The sequence below is a fragment of the Drosophila hydei genome, unplaced genomic scaffold, assembly GCF_003285905.1.
Source record: "Drosophila hydei strain 15085-1641.00,03,60 unplaced genomic scaffold, DhydRS2 tig00008128-arrow-arrow-pilon, whole genome shotgun sequence".
Taxonomy (NCBI): domain Eukaryota; kingdom Metazoa; phylum Arthropoda; class Insecta; order Diptera; family Drosophilidae; genus Drosophila; species Drosophila hydei.
Genome location: NW_022045838.1, coordinates 328439 through 351525, shown reverse-complemented (window position 1 = coordinate 351525; position 23087 = coordinate 328439). Strand labels below are relative to the sequence as shown.

The 23087-nt window shown below is 38.6% G+C and overlaps 1 protein-coding gene across 1 annotated transcript in view; it reads left to right on the top strand.

Moving 5' to 3' along the window:
- LOC111604503 (connectin) overlaps positions 1–23087 on the top strand; it is a 160351-nt gene that overhangs the window by 11622 nt on the left and 125642 nt on the right. The window contains exon 2 of the mRNA XM_023322596.2: positions 22264–22308. The gene's annotated coding sequence lies outside the window, so the exon portion shown is untranslated. The remainder of the gene's footprint in view (positions 1–22263; positions 22309–23087) is intronic.

Here is a 23087-nt window from a genome sequence, read left to right as displayed (position 1 = left end):
CAGTGGATCACAGAGTTAGCGGTAACATGATATACTTGTACGATCAATGCATACAGGCAAAGAAATGTAGGAAAAGCTGTAGAAACTTAGCTTCAAGGAACTAGCTTAAGTATAAAGAGATGAATATATAACAGATAGGTATTTAAGCCTATAGATCGATAGTTGAATAGCTCAGCAGAACTCAAGGTTAGTTTATGACCCATTGACTAAAATTTATCGATTAAGCTAAGTCATTTCATGATCGCAAAATAAGTTCACTAGCGGAATTGAACCTATTCAAAATGATAAGACCTTGGAAGATGAGTTAAGAACTTGAAGATACAATTTTTATTCATCTTCATCTTCATCTTCATCGTCATCTTCATCTTCATCTTCATCTTCATCTTCATCTTCATCTTCATCTTCATCTTCATCTTCATCTTCATCTTCATCTTCATCTTCATCTTCATCTTCATCTTCATCTTCATCTTCATCTTCATCTTCATCTTCATCTTCATCTTCATCTTCATCTTCATCTTCATCTTCATCTTCATCTTCATCTTCATCTTCATCTTCATCTTCATCTTCATCTTCATCTTCATCTTCATCTTCATCTTCATCTTCATCTTCATCTTCATCTTCATCTTCATCTTCATCTTCATCTTCATCTTCATCTTCATCTTCATCTTCATCTTCATCTTCATCTTCATCTTCATCTTCATCTTCATCTTCATCTTCATCTTCATCTTCATCTTCATCTTCATCTTCATCTTCATCGTCATCATACATATATACATATATATATAGATATTTATATGCTATATGTTCGACTTGATGAATTGTGAGATTTATATCTTTTAACTGTATTTTCTCTTATCAAATTAGCTTCAATTAGGAACCTTTCAAAATCTCTGTTAACGTTTTTCATTCAGCAGCAATTCAAAGCTTCATTCAGTTGGCATTGGCTGGTAATAAGCTAAAATTGATTTTGGTTCTTTTTCTCTTTTTTTTATTGGTTTTGCTTCACTGTGTGTTATGTAACATGTGAACTGCTGCTGCGGCTGCTGCTGCTGCAAGCACTTGCCACTTGTCGTGCCAGTGGACAAGGCTTGGGGTTGGGGACTTTGCTGGGAGCTGGCTCTGTAAGTAGATCCCATTTGGCAGTCCAGAGGCTTGGCTGCCGTTTTGGGTCGCTCAGTGTCATTTTTGTCGGTTGTTTGGCTGCTAAAGTTGTCGTTTGTGTTGTTGTTGTGCCGTCAATAAACAGCAGACAGTTGGCAAGAGGTAGTGCTCGATCTGCTCATGTTTGCGCTTGTTTGCTGCCACCCACACATACGCAGACAGTGAAGGCTCCCACTCACACACATATACTTATTCCTGACTATATGTATCTGTATCTGTGTCTGTGCGATTGCCAGCAAGTCGCGCCTCGTGTCGAATTCCTCGTCGTCGCCATTGGCCATAAATAATCGCCTAAATATGCTGGCCAGCTGCCCAGCGGCCAAAATCAGTCTTAATATGGTCTCTAGTGTGAGCTGTTGCTATGCCTGCGAGTGTGTGTCGGTGTGTGTGGCTTGGTATATGTGTTACTTACCGTTTGTTTTTGTAATGCTGGGATTTATGTTTGGCCAAGTTTTTTATGTTGAACTTAAAGATGTTCTAAGTACGTTTTGTGCACTTTGTGCCAGTTTTTTTCCCACTTCCTCCACAGTCGCCACGCACCCGCAACAACTTCTGTTGTTGTTGTCGAAACACTTGAAGTTTTGCTCTGTGGAAGCCGCTGCAGGACATTCAACTTGCCATGTTCCTCTCGTCTCTGTTATTGTTGTTCTTGGCAACTGTTTTGTTTGTGTTTTATGGTCATTTCTAATGTGCTACGTTGTTTATGTTTCTCTCCTCTCACTGTGTGTGCGTGTGCGTGTGCGTGTGTAAGTACTTAGTGTTAATAAACTTTTATAAATATTCTCTTTGACACTTTTAGCACGAAATAAAACTGACAAATAAATCAGATTAACCATTGCACTCTGTGCGCTTTCTAATAGGAATTTTCCTGGTTTTTAGCTTTTCTTTTCGACGTTGCAAATGCTGATCTGGCTTTACCTGCACAGAGATGTTGGAAGATAATTTTAGTACTGTGAGCTGCGACTGTTTTAATCCGGAACACATAAGTACGTTTGGCTTTTGATGGATGGTCATCAGTGAAGCTAGAAAATATAAAACAAGCTGCAAAGCTGCTTAGAGACTAAAGCAAAAAGTTCTCTTTGGCTAGTGAATGTTATGCTGCAGCAAAAATGTATTTGAAAGAATTTCATTTGAACATATTTTTGACTGCTATACAAATGGGATTAGATGTCAGTTAGTTGCTTATGGAGTCAACAACTCGACCTGTGGGCAATTTGTTACAGTCGAGCGCCTTTATTACAGTTCGGTCTGTTAGCAATATATACATGTTTGGGCTATTGGCCAAGCGAAACGTTTGATAACTAAAAACGCGTTTCGCTGGCCAAGCACTCATCAAATCCAATGAAAAAATCAAAAATTGCCCGAAAGCCCAATTGGCGCTGCATCCTAACCGGCTGACTGACCGCCTGCCACGCCTCCACTCCACTGCCCACATCCACAATGCTAGGCAAATACAATTTTGAACGCATCACAACACGCAAACACAATCACTGATGGCCAACAGGATCGGGCCGCTATATAGCGGGTCAGACCTTTGGCCGCCCACAACTGCAACGCCGAAATGAAGTGTCCATCTACCTCGCTCTGCCTCACTCTCTCTCTTTCTCTCTCTCTCTCTCTCTCGCTCTTTCACTCTGTGTGCAAATGTCCGTCCTGGCATTGATATGCGCGTCGTATTGCATACACTTGCGTTGTTTTGCTGGCACTGTTCACAGCCACGCGAAGAGGTCACACTTAATTTCCGCTTGAAGTTCGCACAATACACCGACAACAGCAACAGCTACCACAACTAAGAATATTGTCAGCGAGGTATACGCGACTGGGCGATACACTACATGCGGCTTAAAGCAGCATTTATATGCAACGAACCTTGTCAATAAGCTAATCGATAAGTTTGGCTTCAGCTTGAAATAAATTAGAAAGCATGACGTGAATGCACCAATTTCAATCAGTTCGAACCTATGCAGACTTGGTTTCTATATTGTCCCCAAAGATTAAGTTCTGAATACGGAATTCAAGTTTGGGGCACAGCTCAAACTAAGTCCTCTGACAGAGGCCTTAAGACCGTCTCATGATTTCCATGACTCAATGTCAATTGGTTCAATTGCTATTCAGCATTATGCAGAGACTTCATTTCAGAGTCGGCAGTGAAGCAATGAAGCTTATATAGATAATGAAAGCACCTATGTCGACATGCTATGCTAGTCATATACATATAAGCTAATGAGCTCAAGCTTTCTCCTATTGAACAACTGTGCGTACAGAGACAGCTGAAACTTGAATATGGCAGACTATACTCTACATGCTATGAAGCCAATATACTGCCTTTCACCTACTGAATAGTGTACAACAATAGCAGTAGCTGCATTCAGCATTGCATAGTTTTTGGGGCTGCCGCTGACGATGGTGCTTCTGCCTGTGCTGCTGTTGCTGCTGCTTCTGCTGCTGCTGGTGCTGCTGCCTGTCATTGTTGACGCTGGCGACCTCTGCTTGGGCTGCCGCTGTCAGTCGCGCTCAACTTTCAACTTCCGCTTTTCATTTACACGCACACACACACACACACATACAGGCGATAGGCAGTTTTTCGGCGTGCATTGTGCTGCTTGTTGTTGTTTGCAACATCTGTTGATTATTTTGGGCGTTGCTTGTTTTTTGCACTCACTACACTTTGCACTGCACAGCAATGTAAGTGTATGTGTGTGTGTGGTTTGTTTATTGCACTCACACACAAGCAGCGCACCGGGCACAAGGTGGCCAAAATTTTTTGTGTTTGTCCATGTGCCGCGCACGCTTCTTCTTTTTATATCTAGAACCTTTTGCATCCGTGAGTAACATACACAGACACACAGAGTGCGAGAGACATGTCAGCGGCAAAATTGATTATGAAATGATTTATTGGCCTCAAAAAATGCTTCAATATTGATTAAAGTTGCTGCCTTTCACTGCGTTTCCTTTCTATTTTTTGTTGTTCGTTCGTTTCGCTATTTCCTGCTTTGCTCACTTTTGCTGCCCAGTTTTTTGCATTGGCCTTTATTGTCGCTCGCTGAGCATTTAAATGCATTTTTGTTGGTCTACCAAATATCCGTTGCATTGTTTTTGACAATATCCCCAGTTATTTATTGACAACTAAAAGCAGAAAAACATTTGCAGACTGAAAAACAAAATATTGTTTTTGCATTTAGAAAAATAATAAAAAAAATATTTGCAAATAAGTGTGTTAAAAACAACTCTCCAATTTGTATACCATTGATATGATGGCCAAATTGGCTAACTCAATATATACGTTGACCATAACAACAAGAGGTTGACTTTGTGTAACAGCATGATGATCAAAGTGAAAGACATACAGATGGAGAGAGTGAGAGAGTGGGGGAGAGGATGAACTCACATTAACTTTTCGTTATGCTCAAAAAATATATATCTAGATTTTTTACATATTTATTTTACCCATTGATGAGTATAAGAAATCTAGGGTATGTTGGTTTCTTAGTTTGTAGAATCGTGAGATGAAAATCGAGATTGCGACAATTGCTTGAATACCTCAAACATTTCAGTTATTACAAATAGAATAGAGCTAGGACTTTGTAAATAAACTTATTCTAAGTTAGAATTACAACTCAAACAATTCATTAAGAATAACCATCTAGAACCAAAGTTATTGAATTCAGAGTTCAGAGCATCTCCTTGTCGGCTATTCCCACCTTAAACACTCAGAGTTGTTTTTTGTACAACTTGTGCTACAATTTCATACACTTTTTTGTTCTGGAAAAGGCTGTCAGCAGTTGTCAACACCGAATGTTGCTCTGATCTGTATCTATATCTTTTTTGAGTCTGGGCGTTGTGTGAAAAGTTATGTGAACTGCATTTGGAGCGTTAAATCATTCATGTTGATTTAATTATTTTATGTTGTTGATGCAATAATTTTTTTACTTTACTTTATTTTTATGTTTGATTTATTTATTTATTTACAAAGTTCGCAGCTCGTAACTTAATGTTATTATTTCGAGCACTTTATATGGCTCCGATTTAAGCGACATCATCAATCAACCAATCAATCACGTCAACACAAACTGCATTGAAAAGAAACATAATACAATATAGCCGTCATTAAACGAGAGAATCCATAGAAAAAAGTAGACATACAAATTTACGAGAGCAAACAGCATTAATAAATAAAACATTTTTAATCTGCTTTAATTAAGGTGAAACATGTGCCTAGAAGCACCGGATTAAATACAGCAATTCTCCACTTAATCACCATTGAATTGCAAAAAAGTTGATAGCTTACATTGAAAAATGAAACAACAAAAAATTAATATAAGATTTCAACTGGAAAATGGAAAATTTATTAAAAAAAGTTTTCATTTCACACATGATAAAACTTTAATGCCGAATCAATTTAGAGACGAAACCATGAAATGTCATCAATCATGCAAATCACTCAACTTTATCTAGGGTAGCAAACGAAGCATTACGATTCAATATATTTTTTATTGAGAAATATGTATATGTTTTTGTTGACATTATTTATTAAGCGTGAAGTAAAAATATGACAGATTTGTTAACAGCAAATAATGTAGCTGAATAGTAATTCAGGCTCACAGAATTTGCCTAGCAACAGAAAGATATTTAAAACGGAGTCTGTTGAGTGCAAAAGCTTTTTAATATTTTTTATAATTTTCTAATACATCACTTAAGATTTTAATACATTTTACTCTACTGCCTTTGCTAGGTGGTATTTTAGAGTTAGATAAGATTAGATCACAATAAAATAAAGAAATACATTTTTAATGTCAGTGATGTCAATTGTTACATATCCAAAGCGGACTTCGTCACATTCACAATAAATGTAATAAACATAACTAATATTTAGAAGGTAAATTTCAAGCGTTGCTCTGGTGTAAGTCTAATTAAGTCACATTGAAATGGCAACTACAAGCTGTTAAATATATAATAAAGCAGTGTTGGCATTTCAAAGTTAAAAGTCTATAAAAACACTCATTAAATCATGTATTCAAATATATAAAAAATAACTTTCAACTGTGTTTAAAACTAATTCAATCACACAAATTACTTTAGTTGGTTATGCTAAAAATATACAAAAAATATTTGGTAGATAAAATTCGTACAGAGACTGTTTGTATTTTGGCATAATTAAGTTTAGTAACTATTTCATTTTTTATTATTTTTTTTTTAAACTTATTTTTTATTTCATTACGAATAAATCATTTTATTTTGCCAATCCATGCTCTTTCTCATTTACTCTCTGCTTTAGTAATGGCGCATAGAAAGTTTTTGGCTCGGCAAATTGAAATTCAATATGGCATGGCGAACAAAAACTTTCAAATGCTTTTGCCGAAAAATTGTGCCGGCTGATTAAAAGTGCAGGGCGTGAAATGCAGTGCACAATAAATTTAAACGATTTCGCTCATGCAAAACCAAATGGCACTCGCGCTTTGCGCTTTGCCCCATTGTTGTTATTGTCGAAGTAGTCGTTGTTGTTGTTGTTGTTATTGCTGTTGCACGGATAGTTTGGCAGGCGATGGCTGGGAGCGCTTTTTAGGATTTATTATTATGATTTGAAAGTGCAGAAACCACTTGAGGGCGACTCGTGCATTTCGCTTCCATAATTGGCACAATCAGCCAAAGGCCGTAGCGATAAAATCTCGAGACGCGCTCACAGTTTGCACCGAAGCCCTAAAAAAGCGATGCCACTTCAGACTACTTCGCGTTTTCCATTTATTTATCGCATTCGCCCCTCATCTTCTGCCCATTCCCAAAACTTTCGTCGAAGCCATAAAGAGGCGCTTCAACTTGAAGTTCTATTGCAACGCTGCTCTACAGCTGCTTCGTGTTGATTCAGCCAACGTTTTAATTAAATGACAGCGAGAGCCAGACCCAGAGTCAGGGCCAAAGCCCGTACAGCGCAGGGCAACAAGTGCCCGGGCAGCCGGCTGATGTTAGTGGGCGTTCGGCAGAGTCACATTATAATGATGGCAAATCGGGCGTAGAGAGTCAACAAATAAACAAACAAATCGCTGTTACAACAAACAGACAAACAGCCAGTGCATGGGGGTAGACACACTGATTGAAAGAAGTCTGCACACACACAGACAAACGTACACGTGTCAGAGTCCTTCTACGTTAGTCGTGTATCCTTTTGCTTGCTTGTGCGTCCGCTCATTAAAATGCAACTGTGTGTGCAATAAAAACCAGCCATGTCAGCGTCAGCAGCCTGGAAATATATTTCGCTTTATGCAAATGCATAAAAAATACCACAAAAATGGGAGAAAAATGGAAGGGAAAAAAAACAAACAAGGCAAATAAACGCGGCGGCAAAAACAAAACTCCAGCAACAACAACAAGAAATGGAGCAGCTCTGCCAGATGAAAAAGAATACGGAGAAGGCGAGACTAACGCTAAAAATCTTCCGGGCTATCTGTCTGTCAGCTTCTAAGTGAGCCGTGGCTATGTGGAGGTGGCTTAGATGGGGTCCGCGCGTGTTTCTATACCCTGTTCACATTGAAAGCGTGTAGTGTGGGTATTTTGTCGTTGAGCTGAGATATGTAACAGGCAGAGATAGAAGACTAAAGCAAGTGAAGCGATGACGATGCTTGCAAAATATTGCAGTAACCTCGTTTTTGTTACGTTATATTTACAGGGTATATTTCAATTGTGTATATGAATATAATATATGAATTTACTTACATCAAAATGCTTGCGAAAAAGATATGAAAGCTATGATTGACATTAAGCTATGATACTAAGACGCTGAAGAGTAAGCATAAGTTAAAAGGATTTATCGACTTAGCTATATTTTCAATAGAAATATCGGTCAGTAGTCAAAATTGAAGGATAGAACTACAGGAGCTACAGACTAATCGGGTGGTACTCATATATCATATACCAATCGGATTTAATGGCTAAGATTTGTGTCAATAGAAATATCGATTGATAAGCAATGTGTTTGAACTGAAATTTAGTATCGAAACATGTCTGCGAGCTGTTTTCTATGTATACCTTTAACGAGGTATATTCTAGTCCATAGTCATTCACTTTTAAGCGCAGAAAATTGTTTATGAAAAACACTTAAAAATTTCTGAAAAAGATGAATTTTGTTACGGAGCTTTAATGCCAACGCCTTAGGTCTACCGCAAAATCTCCGAAAAAAGTGCGTACGCCGTGTTTGTTAATTATCGAAAAAGCAGCTACTGCTTCGGCTCCTCCTGCTTGTGCTGGTGCTGGTGCTGGCAGCTTTGACAACCAGTTTCTATAGCGAGGTGTGAGCCAGTAATTAGCTTTTGTTTTGCGTCAATTTCTTTCAAACCAGAAAGCCGTCGAGATCTAGGCTCAGAGCGCCCAAAGCAATGGCAATTTTAGCGCTTTGCGCGCATTTTTCCTTTTTTTAATGTTTTTTTTTTTTTCAAATTTCGCGCTTGAGCGCCGAGCGCCACAAACAAGAAAGCAAAGCAAAAGGCATAAGCAATAGCAAACGCAGAGTTCCATGAACGCAATCTCCTCTATTTGGATGCGCCAGCTTTGACATGCGTTGATTGAGAATGAAAAAGCAAAAAATGTGAGCCAAAGGAAACTCAACAACTAAAGGAGAAATCGGCAAAGAAAGTCTTTTGGGGAACACCTTCGATTGAGCTGCTGTTTATGAGCCTCGTACTTGAGGGGGCTAATCAGCGTAGCATCTGGCTATTGGCAAAACGCTTTCAGCTTCTGTTCAGCTGTCTGCCTGGGTCAGACAAACATCAATAAATTAGAAAATGAATAAATAAATAAGCTGTGAGCATGGCAGACGGACACGCACAAGCAAAAGCACCCATATACATATACATATATATATATATATAAATATATCTATATAACTACAGGGGAAATAAGTAATAGACAGGGAATATAAATCACCACAATAAATCTTTGGGTTCGCAGTTGCGAGAGTTGGGTAAACTTCACTCTATACTCTGTCTACTGGCTGCTGCCTGCTGGCACATTTTTCTGCTTTGGCATAAATATCTAACTATAAATACTTGTATATTTATGCATGCATGACATACGTTTGTTCTGCATAAGCATCCCAAAATGGATGAGCTGCGCTTTTGCGACATGCAAGGCATCTGTCTCGCTGTGTGAGTATGTGTAGCTGGCTGGGCGCCCATAGCAATGCTGGAGAAGCTGTTGAACTGCAAAATCTGGGCAAAGTTTTTCATGCAACTTAAGAGGGCAACCGCAACACCGCCAACAGTCAATAGATGTCGTCGAGAAGTTCATTTGCTCGGTCGACATGGGACAATAGCAGGAGCCATGCCAATGGTGGGCAAATCGCATTAATTTCACAAATTTGACTGGCAGAAAAGTTTGCCAGCTGTGAGGCACTTGAAGTTAAATGCCACTTAAAAACAAAAGGATACACTCGAAGTACTCACTGAGCGCGTTTGGCACTGTTGCAAAACTAATAGAATCGGCTCCATTGTTGCCGCTACTCTGTAGTCAATGTGACTCGACTAGTTATGACCGAAATGGTGGTCTATAAACTTTTAGATTACACTTATACGAAGGCATAATAAAAATAAATAATAGACAGACAGAAGTGTGCCAAGGATTAAATAGCTCTGCACACTCCAGAAGAGAGTAAAGAGTTGCAGAGTTTTATTAAGCTGAAAAACTGAGAGATTCGCTTCGAATGTATATATACTGTGATTGAGTTCTATATATACTCTATACTCTTTTTAATATAAACACTTTTCGGACAGCCCTCGCAAATATATATATAAATTTATATATATAAGGATTTCTGCTATTCAGAGTCGAAATCCAATCATATAAAACAAACAATAAAAGCACAAAACATTTCTAGAAATAGCACTGAAATTTATGAGAATCGCAGAGAAGGGCAATCATAATATAATGTTTACTCTCTACATTAACTTAATAATATCATAATTTTGGACTTAAGCAGTCTGAACAACCCAATTTTGTTTGTCTTTCTTGATTCTGAACTTTGTTCAATTGATGCTTAGTCATATTTATATATAAAAATATATATCTATATATACAAAAGAGGTGTTTAAATAGACATTCGTCTTGGCAAGTAGGCTATATGACCTCTCATTTATTAAGACGTTCGGCATACCAAATTACCTAAATTAATCATACGCACGGTGTTGCGGCAGCTGGTAGTAGGCGTGGCAGAAGCCAGCCGACTGCATAGTAAAATTTACATTTATTTGGCATGGCTAGCTCGTAGAATATGCACTCAATTGGAATTTATGTGATTTGTGTGCTCGAGGACCCGTTTAGGTTATCAACAGCACGGCAGGCTCCACTCTCGGACCTGGCCATGACTTTCCACACTTGGCTTTCATATATATGTATGCATGTATTCATAGAGAGCAAGTTTTGGGTCTTTTAATTAGCAGTTGTTCGTGTGCGTGTGCGAGGCAAAGTTTTGTGGGCGCTTGTTTTAATATTGTCATCATCATAATAATTGAAATGAAGCAGCAGTCGCTGTTTTGCCTATATCCTTTAGCCTAGCTTTAGGCGTGACCCGACTGTTTTTTAACTTGTTGTGCTTCTCTTTTCTTTCGTATTTATGAATTTCGTGTGCTACTTTTTCACTTGTTGGGTCATATTTTCGTTCTTTTTTTACGCTGCGCCACTTTGTGTGTTAGTTTTGGCCCCAAAAAGTGTTTTGGCCAGCATTTACCTTTATAAGCGGCTTTGGACAATTTGTGGCCGCAGGGCGAGCGGCAGGGGCTGTTGCCTCATGACGTGTGTGTGTGTGCGGGTGTGTGGGTGTGCGTGCCCACGTGGTTGTGGGTTGCGGCTGCTTCGGCTTGCTGCCTGCTGCGTGGTGGCTTTCACCTTTCGACGGGAATTGTCGGTGCCCAATGCCAGGTAAAGCGGTTTATGCGGTTCCTTGTTATCATTTATGGCTTACACATTTGCGTATTTCTTCTCATGCTTGTTGGCAACATAATAGCAACTGCTGTTGCCGTTGCTGTTGCCGTTGCTATTAGCTGGCCTAATGAAGTTTGCTAATTATATTAAGGCCCTGTGGGTGTGCCCCGGGGTGTGGGCGTGAGCTTTAAATAGCTGCATGATAAAGCTTTAAGAGCATATTAAAATCGCGAATATATTGCAATGATTTTTAATGTACAGTGGCTGCTAGCCTAAGTGAATCTTTGCGCTAACATTTCTACTGTTAAATACAGCGCCACAAAATAGCGAAATTCCAAAAATGTTCGATTTGACCCACAAAAACCAGCAGCCAACCGAAAAATGTGCGGACGGCGCAAAGTTTTAACGAGTCAAGCACAAAGCGACCAAAATTTAAATTTGCATAATACACACACACACACACAGATACAGTTATTCTGGAATATAGGGAGTCGAGGGCTGCTCCATGTGAATTTAATAGCTGCAACGACAAACGACAACAAAACTCAAACTGCGGTTGTTTAGAAAACTGCGCGACTGCGGAGCATTTCATGTGCTTTATGCGCAAGCAATGAACTTTTAATACACACAACAACACAGCAACTAAAAGTGGACGATATATCACAGCTAAGCACTCAGAAGCTCACAAACACACACACACACACACACAGGCAGGCAGGCAGACAGAGCGATAAGAGCCACACGCCCACATTTAAACACAAGCACTAATACAGACGAAGCACGCGCATGAGAGAGACAGAGAGAGAGGCAGAGTATGGGCGAGAGGGAAAGACAATTACATAAACCCACTTGTTCGTACGATTTTTTGGTTACAATTCGCGCTTTGGATTTATGGCGCTAAAGCAGTAGGTAAAAGCAGCTGCAGCTACACTTCAAAAACTGATCTATATAATATAACAAATACTTTTATGATGTTTTATAGTGAACAGTAACGGTACTTTATTTATCTATATATATATGTATATAGATAAATATCGGGTATGGGCATGTATCTGATGCACTTCCAGTAGACATTTTCGACTCTATTTTACTTTATTTTATTTAAATGCGCTTATAGCGCAGCGAGTCGTGATTGTGTATTGTCTCTTTTCATTTCATATGCCAACTGAACCTCTTCTCTTGTTTGGTTCTTCTTATAACGACATTTACGGCACAAGAAGTCAAAGCGAATCTCTCGCTGTCAAACCTCATTCTTTGCATGAATTTCACATTAACAGAAGGCTGCCTCATGGAGTTGTCATTGGTTTGTCACTTTGAACCTCTGCGTTATTGCATTCTTCTTGTATTCATCCATCAAACTTGTATTATATTAATTATTAATATATGTCTAATAAATCATATGTGTATCATATTTTATTACAGATATAATCACACATACAAAGATAAAAGAGCTTCGATACAGATAGAGCTATAACATATTAGTGCTTGGTAAAATTTTCAATATTTTTATATTTTAGATTCATAGTTTATTAAAATTTTCCAAATTTATGCGAAAAGTAACATAAAAAATTATTTTGAAAACTTTCAGAAATTAAATTTGATAGAAATATTTAATATATCTAAACTTTGATATAGCAACTTTTAGACAAATAGTCTATAGGCGTAAACTTACGCAAAGCTAATTTATTTTTGTTAACGCTTGTCCTCTCGCTTATATTAGATCTAACTTTTAATGCAATTAAGCAATTTGTTAATGTAGTATTAAGCTCTACTCTGTACGAATTGACAATCTAAGCATTAAAATCAGCTTTTCATTTTCTCTGTGTGTGCATAAATATTTCCCTAAACACGCACGTGCATTACAATTTAATGTATCTCAACGAAATGGACAACAACAAGTTCTGGCTGAAACTTTCGTGTTTCTTTTGTAAGCAATTTAAGCATGATATTTGCAGCTTTAATACGTGAGCAACAGTCGGTTAGTGCGACAATATAATTGCTACCCTAGAAGTTTATTTTCTCTGTTTCTATCTACAATAATCGCATGAGGGTTGGCCTATGGGCCAGCCATATTCCCAGCTTTCGGCTTTCGGGCTTAATCTTCTGCTATTTCAGTGGCCACATGTGTGCCTGGCATTCATGTCGTACAGTCTTGTCTGTGAGCGGGTGGGCGACTAATTAATTGCCGCCACGTTGAAAATATTATTTTTAATTGTGTGTTTATGGTCGGGGCTAGCGGCAGAAGAAAATTACCAGCCAGCCAGCTAACCAGCCAACCAGGCAGCCAGCAAACAGGCGGAGGCGGAGTACTTACCAAAAGCCGAGCCTGTGTTCAGCTGCTGCTGCTGTTGGTGTTGCTGCTGCTTCTGCTTCTGGCAGCAAACATGGCTCAGATATACAAGAGCGGATATCTTCTTCTATGCACACACACTCAGAGAGAGTTGGCAGCATTTGGTTTTTGCTTGCCCCCTGCCTCGTTGCAACTCTAATATTTATGAAAATTATCCTTTCGCTGTGGCTTTTTAAGATGCTCATAATTTATATTTAAGTTAAGTTTAGTATGTCGCCATGCGAGCAACAGCAACGAGAGCACCACCAACAACAACAACTGTGGCTTGTTTATATATGCGCCTGAGTTATGAGCCAACGAAAAATATGCGTGCCATGTTTAATGGCGGAAGCTGTTTAGTGTCGTGGCTTTCAACATAAATCTCTGCTTTTGCCGGTGTCAACGGGTGTTGAATGCTGTTTCGAGTTTGGGCTCTAACGCTTTTAATTGGCTACCAAAGGCGTGTAAATAAACCTGGCCATTTCGCAGCTAGCAGCTAGTAGCTCGCTGCCATCGCACTTTGCCACTCCCACGTCCACCTTCAAGCGCAAATATTTGCCCATCGACAGTGACTTTGAGCAGTTTAGCTGACCAGGCAAAGTCAACGGCGCTGGCGGAGGCCATTAAATAAACGCAACACCACGGCGTAGCGTTTCAAGTGGTTTCGAAAGTAATTTCCACTTTGAGCCAACGATGAAATGGCGGCGCTTGCATCTTTAGTCATGCATGGCGCAGCGGCGCATGCAGCGCACTTGCCTTGGCTCTCACACCCACTCTTCCGCCAGGATATGAGTATTCCAATTTATCGCAGTTGTCGCATGCGTCGCACTTCGATGTATACATAAATTAACCAGCCAGATTCAGGGCGTCAAAGCAAACCAAATAATTGAGAGCTGCACTTGTGGTGTTGTCACCAACCGACTCGAGTGGGTGAGGATGGGGCAAGGCAGTTGATTGGTAACCACAGCAAATTTCGGTTATAACTGCAAGTGCGGTTGCCATACGTAAAGAGGCCAAAGCCAATGAAATATAAGTCGATGTTAAATATATAAATTTTAAATTTATTTATAGTTTTCTATTGAGATTTCTGATTAGCAAAGTAGTTCAAGCAGTGATCTAGATTTTGGCTAATTGAGAGCAGAGTTGAGTGAGGCAAGCCAAGCTTGTCAAATATAATAACATTTTAAATATTTAAAATTTTATTACCTGTCAAATATTAGAATATTTTAAATTTTGATAATTTTTGTAAAATATTTTTGATTGACAAATCGGAACAGATTGTGGGAAAATTGTTGGTATGTAATTAGGAAAATTGGCAATCCATAAATTTGACTTCCATATAGTTAGTGTTTATTTTTTAAAGCCACTATTAAAAATATTTATTTTTTATTTATTTATTTAGTATTGTTTTGTTTGTCTTAAGTTGCATATTTAATTTTTTTTCTTGTCTTGAAATTTTTTATATATTTTGTATTTATATTTTATAAATTTTTGTTTTTAGAATTCACCTAGAAAAGTTTGACTCTCGAATTGAATGATTTCTATGCCTATCAGAGGCCTTACATGGGATTCAGATAACACGAATTCTTATACTTTATACTTATTGACATCGAAAATAAATCAAAGTGTATTCCTTCTGTCTGAATTTGCTTCATACAAAAGTGTTTTATAAAACAAAACAATGCTCTAAGCTCTCTTGTTGAATCGAAGTTTTGCACATCAAACAATAAGGCAACAAGGTGCAATGAGGTCCACTAAGCGGATCAAGACGAGAGTGCGCGAGTGTATCGAGTATCGAGTGAATATTCATGTACTCCCTCATGCTTAGTTGTCTTGCTACTCTTGTAATTGTTGCTCTGACTTAAACTAAGCGACATTCTTTAACAACGTGTTACGCTTGCTCTTAATCAACGAAACTTCGCCTCCATTCAGCTACTTTGTAGTATTTGTTCAAGTGTCGTATTGGTTGCGGCTGCGGCTTAGCCTCTGTAGCTGTGTGTGTATGTGTGTGTAACTGTATGAGTGTGCTGTGGTTGAAAAAAGAATACGGCAATTCAATTAATTTCCGTTGCTGCTTAAAGCCGTAATGAGCATTTAAATTGCTTTTGAATGGGGATTTTGCGGTGCCGACAATTGAACAAAAGGCGCAATTCGAATACCGAAATGCTATTCAAGTCCTTAGTTGGCCATGTTTAAGTATATTGAATGCTACTTACAAATGAACTTCAAATTATCAGCGAAACATAATCAAATTGTTAGCTGTGCATAAAGTTGAAAGTAGAAAACATTTAAATAAATAAATTGATTTCAAATTTACTTTTTTTAAGTTCACATTAGTTCAGTCTCATATTAGATGTAAGACCCATATTCACACCTGCAACAGCTCTACTCAATTAGTACACCTCAACCTGATTTTCTAACAAATGAGCTGGAGTCAAAATATTTGACACAATTCAAGCCACAGACCCTTTTTATTTCTTATTTACCAATCAAGCGACTATAATTGTCCAAAGCAAACTGTTGATCAGGCTAAGCCCACAGGTGGAGAGCTCATGAAGGGACACCTGTCAAGATGTAAGAGGCTGGCTTTGACCAATAAGATTTATGGGCGTCAAAGCGAATTCCATTAAGTCAAAAGGCTGCTGGACGATGCGTACATAACCTTTTAACATTTTATTGAAGTTTATTGAGGCACAGCAGGCACAGGCGACCACAGCTACAGATCCTGGTCGCCATTATTCAATAGTCAAAGAGATAAACGTGTATGTATGTGTGTGTGTGCGCGTTTGCCTGTGTGTATTGTCAACAAATTAATCAATGTTTATTTGCTAAGTAAGTTTGCCCTCAAGGCTGGCATCTATCCTGGGAGAGAGACGGACGGACAGCTGCAAAGCCAGACAGCGAGGCGCGTCGGGGCTAATGTTTTGTTTCCTTTTGCCATTTCCTAGTTCCGGTTTGTGTGCGTGTGTGTTAGTGTGTGTGCTGCTTTGTGCCTTTGAATTTGTGTAACTAATCGTGTTAATAGAGTGGATAATACGCCTCAGGTATGCGAGAGTCGCCGTTGACTATTCAAATGCCGTTGGCAAGGCACAAGCCATGGCAAAGCCCAATGCAAGTGTCTGACAGCTGAGTGCGAGTGTGTTTGTGCGTGTGGGAGTGTGAGTGTGTGGGCGAGATTCTGATTAGTTAAGGGGCGTAACAGCTGTAAGTGTCCCTCGTCTAGAAGTTAACGTAGCGTATGCGTAATATTCAATTTACACAAATTACAGAGCTCGCGCCACAATTTCGATTCAATTTTCTTATTTTATTTTATTTCACTGAGCTGCGTTGATAGGTAATTGTAGGCGATTAACACAATTGATTGTTATCGATTGGTTGTACGCAAAACTGGGTCAGTGTAGCAAACAACTCGCCGCCCGTAGCCTGAGAAAATTTAATAACAGCCTTTGGATAATTGAGTTATAAGCAACGGCAAATAGGCATTGCTAGCAGTTAGCTGGAAGCTTGGTTTGAATTATCATGTGATATCGTTATAAAAGCCCCGGCACAACTTTCTGTGCCCCCGCTTTGCTACCGACAACACTTTCTAGTCGATCTGGTTTAGAGGGAGCTTGGCAAATGGTGCAGCAACATTGTCAAAGCAATCGTAACAAATGAAGTCAACGGCAACAACGACAACGACAGCGACAACGACATCAATGTCGATATCAATCCCATCATTGTCCTTTGGCCCCACATTTTCTCGATTTCCCCCTTTGGGTTTCTGTTTGTTGCTGTCCATTTTATGCAACTATTCCTATTGGCAGTCGCACACACACTTCAACCTTGTGCGGGTTATAGAGATGGTATGTTTGTTTTATAATATTGAAGATGCTTTTATAATTTATAAGTCCAGATTTTCTTACAACCTAACCAATTTTATCTTAATTACTATTTTCTATGCCAGCTTTAAGCTGGCTCTCATTTTATATATCTTTATAGGGTATCCAAGTTGAGCTACTCAAAGTAATCGCCTTTTGCCACTTGCAGCTCCCATTGCCGCATTATTAATATAAAGCTTAGCTTCAGCCACTCTGGCATCGGTTTTCTCTATACGCCCACACGTATGCACGGAATCGTTGTCCGATTAGAGTCATGCCTGGCTCCAGTTGCCTTCAGGTCTGAATTTATGGCAAAAACGGATATGCGAGCCGCCTGCCAACGACGTCTCCAATGGCAGCAGGCAATGCATGCGCTGATTATGAAATGCGCCTCATTAAAAAAAGGCAAGGAAAAATACCATCACAGCTGGAAAGCCGTGCAGCTGGTGCCACTGTCGATGCCACACTCTGACCTAATTCGCTGCGGCACCAAAAAAAAAGTTTGTCGCATGTTATTCAGGCTGCGGTAAAAACATCATCAACACTCGCAATTTGTCCCAATCTCCAAGTGGGCGACTGTCACACGCCTCACAAATATTTTGATATGCAGTTACTGCTACATATATGTCTCTCTGTCTCCCGCCTCCCTCTCACTCTCTCTAGCAAAACCAAAAAACACACACAAATTGGCAGCACAACATTTTTGCCACAATATTTTTACAGCTGCGTCCGAGACTCCAAATATTTGGCTGGCCCACATAATTGGCAGCCGTGCGCTATCAACTAATTTGGACCCAAAGCGGACAACGCAACTGGGTTGAGCAAAGAATTGCATATGACTGAATAGTATATTTAATATTTAGGAATTCTATTGTTAAAGATTCGAGTATCGACATTTTTGTAGTTCAATACAGCTGACCTAAATCTGTCTGCCAAATATCATAGCTAGCAAGCCTAGGCAAAGAACATGGCCAAAGAACATGGTACTCGATGGCAGGGCCAAGGGCCACTCACATGTTGCCACATGCCGCATGCCGCATGGCACATGGCCATGGCACAGCGTGGCGCCCACTCCCTTGGCTATTTAACACTTTCATATTTCGTCGTCAGCTTGTTTCCTGCCTTGGGGTAGACTTTAACTTTACTTTACCTAAACAGTGCATATATATATATATATATATATATATATATATATATATATATATATATATATAAATATATATACATTTATATATATCTATGTATATATATATATATATATATTATACATACATACATATATATATATAGTTAGCTGCGCGCGTTTATAAATTTTGTCTGACGCCGTCTGGCAAAGCCGCTGCCATATTTGTGACTCCCCGGGCGGCCATTTTGGGGAATGACAACGGTACAGTTAGGGTTTTGCTATAGGGAATGGGCAAAGTAGTTACAGCACTTACAACAGAAATATACCCTGTAGCAGTAACAAAGAGTTGGTGTTAAGTATACGAATTTATCGGAGATCAAGCTTCATCAAACATGGCATAGAAATAACAATATATGAACTCAACCAATGGCTGCCCATTGAAAAGTACAGGGTATCTTTAAGTCTATTTAAGGGAACCAGCTGCAGTAGAAATAGAAAGCACCTATCGTAAAATCGTAAGCTAGGGGATAGATTCTGGTTGAGCAAATCTATGCAAAGAGCAGCAATAGAGAAGTGAAGGAAACTTTGTTTCCTTAAGCTATATAAGCTCAGAGATTGCCTCAATCACATAGGATAAAGATGAGTTCAAATTGGAAATCGATAATTGATTTAACAATAACAAAAACTGCAGACTATAGCAGTTGGAATATGCCTGAAATGCAGCCTCAATTAAGTATAGCAGGGTATCTCTTAGTTAATGCCGCTCTATAGCCGGCTTCGACTTGGAGCGCGGCAAACAATTTATCAAACAAAATATGCACTTGAAATACACGTAGCTAGCAGCACAACATGGCGACCAGCACATTGCACGCTGAGTGCATTTTTTTTACAATTTTTACCCTACTCCCCCGTCTCCTAGCCGAGTTCGTAGTGCCCATTCCCTGGTGATAAAGTATGGCAGTGAAATGAATTCGTAAGTGTCAGAAAACTTGGAATGTGGCCCAGTTGCTTCAACGAATTTAGTGTCAGCGATATTTAAAGGGATTTATCTAAGGCCATCATAGGCTAAGGATGGATATATTTCTGCTCAGCTAAATTGAACCAGGTGCAAATGGAGGAGCCAACGGTAAGCAGGTTGGATATTTTGCAGCATAAATATTCAATTGAAAGTTTGTGTGCAGCTGCAACAAGTTTAATTAACAATTTTTTTTTGCATTAATTTTATACTATAATATTTGTTATTAACTGCAGTTTGTTGACACATTTTGGCCAATGAGCGGGGCTGAGGTATTTATTTTGCAAAAACATTTTGCCATGTTGGCAACAAAAGCGTCAACTTGCAGCTCAACGCCAATTAAAAGTTAAATTATTTTAAGTATTTTGATTTTGTCAAATGGCTGCTTGACATGCGACATGTGCGCGCCCCCTAGCGCCAGGTAGCGGAAACGGCAACAAGCAGCTATGTGAACATTTTTCATGTTTTACGCTGCGTAGACACGATGCATAAAACCAGCTAGGGTGCACAGCTATGAGTTACCCTGAAAGGGATTGGGAAATAAACATAATCTATGTATCTTTAGGTCTCATAATTTTGAATTTATGCTTTAAAATCGAACTTTAAATATATATTTTTATGGAAGACAGTAAACAATAATCTTGTTCAGCTTAACAGCTCAAGTAAAGTTTGTAGCTTTTGTAGTTCATATGAGGAGATAAACACACAAAAGAACGTAGAGTTAAATCAACGCTGCTGCTGATTCTGATCAACATTCTGAATGTTATCTCCATGCTACACATGCTTTAAGTTCAACTAACACTACAGATACATTTGTATCTTTAAGATACACACATTAATCCGCACATACTGACAGCGTTTTATTGATTTCCGCTGCGCTAATGTAAGCCAATAAATCTACCGAATGAGTCGATTTGTAGGAGTATCCACAATTTGGGCCTAATTCTGGGGCAGACAATAGCAATGAACTGTTGCCATTGTTTGTTATTAGTTTTTATGGTTCAATGTAATTTGTCTCCATTTTTATCATTAAAATAACAATTAAAGCTTCTGTTGTAGTGTCTTGTAAATGTGTGCAGCATTTGTGGTCTATATATCATTATGACTCTAAGTGTGAGTGTGAGTGTGTGTGAGTGTATGCGTATGTCGTTTGTTTTGCTAGTTTTATTGCTTGTAAACATTTATACCTATTGTTATCCATTTGCACACACAGAGCTACAGCTACAAAGCGTATGACATGCTCTTGTGCAATTGTAACGCGTGTTTAAGTTTTGGTCAGCCGGCAAATTGTGTTATAGCCGCCATAGTCAATCAATACGTTACTTAATTCATGTGTTTATGGCACCCTGAATTATGCTAATTACATTAGCAGCGCACAGCGCGTGGGCGAGAGGGAGCTGAACTGTAGCCTAATGACACCCAAGAGGCACATTTAATTACTCGGCAACTATATCGAGGCCTGCTTCATAAGTTCGCATGTTCAAAATGCATAAAATTGTCTATGGAACATAAATATACATATGTGAACAAGCATATCGTATTTGTTGTCGTTGTAGTTGTTGTTCGGCGTGCGAATGTGGACATGCTTTCAGCAACATGAAAATGCTTTATAGCTATTAAAAACGACAAAACATAAATTGTAATCTCTACCATATGAACACACTCAAACACAGGCACACAGAAAACAATAAGAGACACAAATAGGAATACAAAAATAGTTCAAAATAATGAAAAAAAATAATGTTTTCAAATTTTTATTTTTGCATCTCTGTACAAAGAGACAAAAACTATTTTGAAATTGCAAATGACATGATGCCAAAGCACAATGTGTTCCACAAATCGAATTCGCCCACGAAAACGACTCTCACTTCAAGTCGCTGGCAAAGTTGAATAAAAACTAAAAAGTTTTGAGTCGAAATTGTGCGGAAAATTCTTTGTGGAATGTCTTTTGTCTGCCATTTTGTGTGTAGCACAAAATGTCAATTTGTAGGTAAAGGCAATTGGAATTAAATGTCATACAGATACACAAACAAATTTGGCAGAGGGCTGCGTGGGGAGGGGCCCTACGTATGTATATGGTATATTCGCTAGACGACAGTTAAATGCCGTAAATATCCCATGTACTTACATATGCAAAAGTATTTGTGTAATGCCAACGATAAGCTCATGTATTGATCCACTCGGACTGGGTGGCGCTTGAGTGGTTGTGGCGGTGGCGGTGGCGGTGGCGGTGGTGTAGCAGTACATGCTGTTTGCACCGCCCTAAGCGCCCACTCTAGAGATTTTGGTAAACTTTCAGTTTGTCGCGCGACGCCATTTTGGTACATTTTCATAGACCATTGGACAGAGTCTAAACAAATGAAGCGACAGTTCGGTCTGTGTGTGTGTTTGTATTGTATAAACAGAAATGCGCTTCAATGCCAATAATGTGGACAGAAGCCAGGTGTATGCCGGGGGTAAACGAGCTACTTGACAGCTGCAAACACGGCAACAATTGTATGTGAAATACTTTGCATAATTTGACTAACAATTAAGCTCAAGTGCACACAGAGAACTGGCACGTACAAAGCATATAGATATACTACAAACACACACACACACACACACATACACTTGCACATGCAAATCGAAGCGCTGCGAGTTAATGAAGCTCTGCAACTTTGTTAATTTCTGTTGCCCACTTTCGAGCGCCAGAGTCAAAGCAAACTAAAACTTTCCATTTGGTAATTTGATAGCTCATTAAAGCGTTGCTGAATAATTAAAAATCGAAAAGAAAATATAAAATATTTAAGGTAATTTATTAGACTTTTAAAAGCTTTGAATTCTGCAATATTTTATTTTCAATAAAAATTTATTTCTTTTGCAGGTTTGCACTCGAGAGTGGAAGAGTGAGATATTCATAAAAGAACAGGTAAATAATTTTTGAATTCGGGTCATCTTTTATTTTATCAAATATGAAAGAAAATATATTTAATACTCAAAAAAGTAGGCTAAAGAAGTAGGGTATATGATACTAGTGCACAAATAAATTAAATAATAAAATAATTGAATAAGTAATTGTTTACTTTAAGCCAAATAATTAAAAAGCTATTTTCCAAAAGCGATAGAAATTTGATCAGAATTTATTCAATATGAATTCACAGCCGTATATATTAATATTATAGAGAAGTCTGGATAATGAAGATCAGCACTGCCTTAAGAGTCTCACGAAGAGAATCGTTGAACGATTTTTACGAAAAACTAAAGTCTTTTCTTATTGTTTATAAGCCTGTATTATTTTAGATAAGATAAACTTCTATACAATACTTAACTTATTATATTGGCCCAATTGTACTATCTATATCTATATTTAAAACTTCGACTAAGACACTCTTCACTAGATTCATAGCCAAAACTTCATATTATTGGTTGCTCATAAATTCTTTTTAATAGACAGGCGATCCAGTAGTCGAGCGAGCACTAGCCACACGATTTATTTTGTTTATAAAAAGAATTTCTTTGATTTTGTGGCGTCCAGTTCTTTGAGAAAAACGTCTGCAGTGCAGAGCCCGCAGTGTGCAGAGCCCCTGCTGTTTGCAATTTGACAAGAATATTTTCAAATATGCTTTTCATGTTCAATAAATCACACTCGAAATGAAGCCTTTTTGTTTTTACATATTTGCTTAGTGAACTGTTTGCTAGGCCCCACCA